The following is a 6,000-nucleotide window of genomic DNA, read 5'->3' as shown; positions in this document are numbered from 1 at the left end:
GTCATTATCCAAATTACATCCAACTCTAATAGCTTGAATATAATAGGCCATATATATCTAATCCAATATTAATATATATATATAAATAAATATATAGGGAGCGACTACAACGCATATTTATTTTTTTAATACCGGTGCATCTTTTTTCTATTTCGGCACCTGAATAGTTATAATCTAAAAAAAATTTATATGATGGTGTACATTATAGCTATCTAGAACATCCTACAAATTTTCAAGAAATTATGGTACCAAAATAGGATCTAAACTGTCTATTGCACACGTACCTGTTTTTTTGTGTACGCGTGTAAAATTTGATAGTTTGAACTCTATTTTCGGCTTAGTAAACTATTCAGAATTTCTTAAAAATTTACAGGATATTCTAAATACCTATAATGTACACCGTCATATAAAAAAAATTAGAATTATATCTATCTAGGTGCCAAAATAGAAAAATAATGTACCATTGTTGCAAAAAAAGAAAATACGTTATATTCGCTCCCTAAATATATATATATATATATATAAATGGAGAAAGATTGGTCACTATTCATATTTGTAGACATAATTGTCCTTGGGAAAATTCTCTCATTTTCTTGGGAAAATTTGTGGCTGCTTCATTAGTTAGTGGTGCACAATCGAGGGCTCTTATTCATGCCCATGTGCTCACAATTTAGGCAACACATGTTGTTGGAGACAATTGGGGTCAACTTATAACTTATGTGTTCATATTTCTCAAAGCACAAACCTAATTCGATTTAATGTTAGCTTTGTTATATTTAGAATACATATAAATATATATATATATATATATATTTATACTTGAAGAATAATGGTGTGGTCTATTCATGTACATATATATATATATATATTGTCAATCCAGAAATAAATCTTTATTAGTTCATTCTTGGCTGGCCTTGTTAGCCATCATTGTTATTTTGTACTATGGGAGAAAGAGAAATATACTCTCTTTTTTAAAAATAATAATTAAGAAAAAAATCACCATTACATTAGAAATAATATTTCGTTATCTGAATATATATGAGTTGTGAGAATATGAATATGTTTATTAATTGTGAGAATAGGAATTAATATAATATACTTATACATGATATATTTTTTTGGCTAGTAATTATATATTAGTTATCATTAGTCAACTACAACAATATATGCATGTGACAGGGGAATTTATGTATAATAAATTTATTAAATACTTTTCTATTTTTGCTGACTTTTCCGTTTAATTATATGTATAAAACAGGAAAACTATTAATAGGGGATGCTTTTTTAAAAAATAAAAAATAAAAAAATTGATTATTGTACAGTGATTTTTAAATAAGAGTATGACTATTTGCATTTTTTTTCCTATACTCATTCTTTTTAACTAATTAATTATTATTAAATATATTAATTATGATAAATTAGATTAAATATCCTCATCAAATATCTATTTTTTTTATTAATTATCAAGAACAAAATATCTATTTTTTAGCACATCTACGAAAAAAGGTATACACATATTAATTAGTTTATCATTTTATAATAAATTTATTTACATATACTACCAAAAATAAGTATTTTAGATTTGCGTTTTTGCATTAGTTTCGCACACTTACCGTCGTAATTAATCAAATTAGCTCAATAGTATTGGTTTTAAACTAGTGCAAATGTTTGTCAATTGCTTCATTACACTATCTAATGTTGTTAGTAAAAGCAATTAGCGTCAATTTAGAACTGACACTACTGATAACAATTGCGACAGTTCTAAACTGACGCTACTGATATCAATTAAGTCAATTTTAATATCAATAGCGTCGGTTATGTAGTGACGCTAATTAGCTTATTATAAAAATAAATAAATATATATTAGTATCGGTTTAAAACTGACGCTATTGATATCAGAAGTGTCGGTTTAGAATCGATGCTAATGGACTAATTGTATACAAAAAAAGACCAAAAGATGGGTCGAAGCCAATTATCCCTAAAAAACCTAAGATATATCTCTAACCCTCTCATTTTCTACTACCAGTCGCCCCCTTTCTCATTCTCTCACTCTCTCAACCTTTCACTATCATTATTTCTATCTTCTCTCCCCCTCCTTTGTTCTCCATATATCTTTCACTCTCACTCTTCTATATTTTTTTTCTTGTTTTGCAAATCGTGGTTCGGCGGTTGTGGTGGTTCGAGGCAGTGGTGGCAATGACTTCTGGGGGCCGCCGATAAGTTCCACCTTTATCTCTCTCTCTCTCTCTCTCTCTCTCTCTCTCTCTCTCTCTCTCTCTCTCTCATCACATTCAAAAACATATTTATATGATTCTATGTAGTAGGTGGTTCGGGGTGGTGGTCACTACTATAAAAAAGGGCAATTGTGTCTGTTGAACACGTCAGTCAACACAGTTGACTAACGTTGTTGACCAAGAATTAGCATTTATAGCAGTTGGACACTGCCACAAATGCAGGGACATTTGCGTCAGTATGTACACTGACGACGTTGAACGGGACCGTTTGTGTCAGTACCCTACTAACGCAAACAGGTCGTTATCGTCAATGGGCTATTGACGCAAACGACCTGTTAACTGAATTAAGCCCCCTTTCGTCCCCGAGAGCAACCACATTGACCTAAGTTTCAGAAGAAGAAAAAAAATGAAGAAATTCCAGCAGCGCCCCTTTGCGTTTTCCCTCATTTTGGTAAGTTTTTCTCTTTTTTTTTTTTTTCAATTTTAATGTAAAAATGATAATATATATGTTTATGAACCTTACACATAGTTTTTTTTTTCTCAATTACCACAAGCAAGAGCAATTTTATTCATTTTATGATTTAAATTTAATTTTGTGATATTTTTTTTATAAATTGACTATATTTCATATTTTTTAATTTTTGGATAGTTTTATATTAATGAGTATGTAATTGTTTTAGGTTTAAACTTTGCACTTTAATATTTTATTTCTTTATAATTACTTTATTTTTTGTTAAATTTTTTAATTTTTTTAAAATTTAATTTAAGTTAAGATTTACCTATGTAAATGAGTATATATATTAATGTATATATTTTGTATAAGTTCCACTTTATTAATTATTTAGTTTGAATATTTTGAGTAATTTTTTGTTTATATTTTGGGTTTAATTGTTTAAATATGTATATATTAAATTGTTTGTTTTCTTTAAGTTATATTTTATTATTGATTTAGTTAGGATATTTATTGTAGATTTTTCTTTATGTGATTTGTTAACTTTTTCAAAAAAAAAAAAATTATTTCGGGTTTAAGTATTTAATTGAGTACATATAGCAAATTATTTGTTTTCTTTAAGCACTTTATTGTTTATTTAGTTAGAATATAGCTTTAATATATTTTGTCAATTTTTTTTTGTTTATTGTTATATTTGAATATGTATTTTGTTGACAACTTTGTTGGTGAGATCAAGCTTTGGAGGATTTTATATTAGAGGTAATATTTTAAACATTAATGTATAATTAAGATATTGAACTTAATGGAATGTATGAATTATAAAATAGTGGAGATAGGTTCTAGGACTGTGTGCTGCGGTGATATAAGGCTGTAATTATGTATGTTTGATTGATCAATTTGGTTGTTGTGTTTATGTGATGAATATATGTTCATTTAAATTTTGGGAAATGTGATAGAAATATGGGAAATGCTGCCCAATTTTTTTTAAGATTTAGTAATATGAGAATTATGCATGTTTGATTGATTTGTTGAATATTTCTGTGTATATCATGTGTTGTATACATGCACGTTTTAAATTTGAGAAATGTGATAGAAATAGGGGAAATCCTGACCAATTTTTTTTGGACATATTGTTTAATTTATTTACTTGTCAATTAGGTAATCCACGAACTTAATTGTTAATGTTTTTTTTTTATGAAGTTTGACAATGGATAGAGATTGGATGTCAGCTGATAGGTTATCCGTGAAATATAGGAATAGAGTTGAGTTTTTCTTGCAATTTTGTGCAAGAAATACTCAATCTCCTAATAGTATTCCTTGTTCTTGTGTTAAGTGTGGTAACGTTGTCAGAATGCCAATTTTTAAAATAAAAGATCATTTATTTAGGAATGGAATAGACAAAAGTTATAAAGTATGGTTTTTGCACGGAGAAATAATGAAAGTCACTGATGAGGGACCATCTAAGAGTAATAAGTATTTTAATGTGGATTATGAAGTTGATGATATTGCAGAAATGATTGATGATGCACAATATGAATCACATGTGGATCCAATTAAATTTCAGTCAATCTTAGAAGATGTTGAAAAACCTATTTTCCCTAATTGTACAAGGTTCACTAAATTATCAGTACTGCTTAGGTTGTATAACTTAAAAGACAAATATGGGTGGAGTGATAAGGGAATGATAGAGTTGTTAAATTTTTTAGGAGAATTATTACCAGTAGGTAATGAAATGTCATCTTCATTTTATGAAGAAAAGAAGACATTACGTTCGTTAGGCATGCAATATGAAAAAATACATGCTTGTCCTAACGATTGCATCTTATATCGAAATAGATTTGTTGATGCAATTACATGTCCGACATGTGGCGAGTCTAGATGGTAAAAGAAAAAAATTCAGATGCAGTTAGAAAAGGTGTCCCTGCAAAGGTTTTATGGTATCTACCACCGATACCTCGTTTGGTTCGGTTGTACCGAAATGATGATCATGCTAAAAATTTAATTTGGCATGCCAAAGATAGAGTAAAGGATGGTAAACTAAGACATCCAGCTGACTCGCCAGCTTGGAAAACAATAGATGTTAAATGACCTGAATTTGGCAATGAACCGAGAAATATTTGTTTAGGTCTTTTTGCTGAAAAATTTATATTGTTGTTTTTTAGTTTATACTGTTGTTTTTCTGTTTATGCTGCTTTTTTTTTATCAAGATAGGCCAAGGGAATTGGCATAAACATTTGCAATTTCCCTGATTAATACTTTATGTGACAGTTCCTAATTGATGCAAAAAATACTCGTTTTTAACATCTGTGGCAGTGCCCCACTGACGCAAACCTGCTAGCAGTTCTGTAACGCCCTACTTCCTTAGAGCCGTTACAGGTGGGTTTAAAAACGTGCTTATAACTCGCTAATCGAGGTTTTAAGTCAAACAATGTAATTAAACCATAAACAGAAGAAAAATTTAGAATATATTCCATAACATTGAAAATCATAAAAGTTGACACCTGGAATCCCAAAATACAGTTTAGAAATATTTACAACATAAAAAAATAGAACCAAGTTAGCTAAACGACAAAATCTAAGTTCATTTACAAGCATCTCCCAAAATCCTCTGGCTGTGGCAGCCAGGCTGGCCAAACATGTCTTCGGGCTTTGCCTGCCCTTTCTAATAAAAAATTCCGGCTCGGTTCAGGAAAGCGCTGGCAACAACAGAAAGGAAGGGGTCCATGTAGCTGCTGCGCCCGCCCCTTTCTTAGTCAATGGGGCAGCAGGTTCGGCATCCACTAGAAAAGAGAGAATCCACTTCAGATAACCACGCCTCCGCTAGGCAGCGTGTGAAATGGCCGAGAGCGGACCTTTTTGGATATATAATCCAAGTCGAGAGTGGAGTTACGGGAACAGCCGTCTGATGGAAAACTACTTTCACGTTCGGTTCAGAGAGCACTTTTTTCGTTGAGAATTCCTCGTTCCCTTTCGTGTGAATTCCCCAGCGACGAATTCAAAACTTGCGGGGCCCTATCTATTCCATCTCTCGAGCCCCGAAGAAAACCCCCTCCCCTTCGGACTCCATATCTCTTTTGACTCTATATATGTGGGCACCTGATATCTATGAGGGTTCACCCACCCCGGTTACAGCATTCCTTTCTATTGTGCCTAAAATATCTATTTCTGCTAATATTTCACGTGTTTCTATTTATGGTTCCTATGGAGCTACATTGCAACAAATCTTCTTTTTCTGACACGCCGCCTCACGCCTGCTATACTCATGGTTGGTTGATCTTCTCTTTACCCTTACCTGCACCACAGAGCATCTGTGAG

The sequence above is a fragment of the Humulus lupulus genome, chromosome 2, assembly GCF_963169125.1.
Source record: "Humulus lupulus chromosome 2, drHumLupu1.1, whole genome shotgun sequence".
Classification (NCBI taxonomy): Eukaryota; Viridiplantae; Streptophyta; class Magnoliopsida; order Rosales; family Cannabaceae; genus Humulus; species Humulus lupulus.
This window is presented reverse-complemented; position numbering follows the sequence as displayed.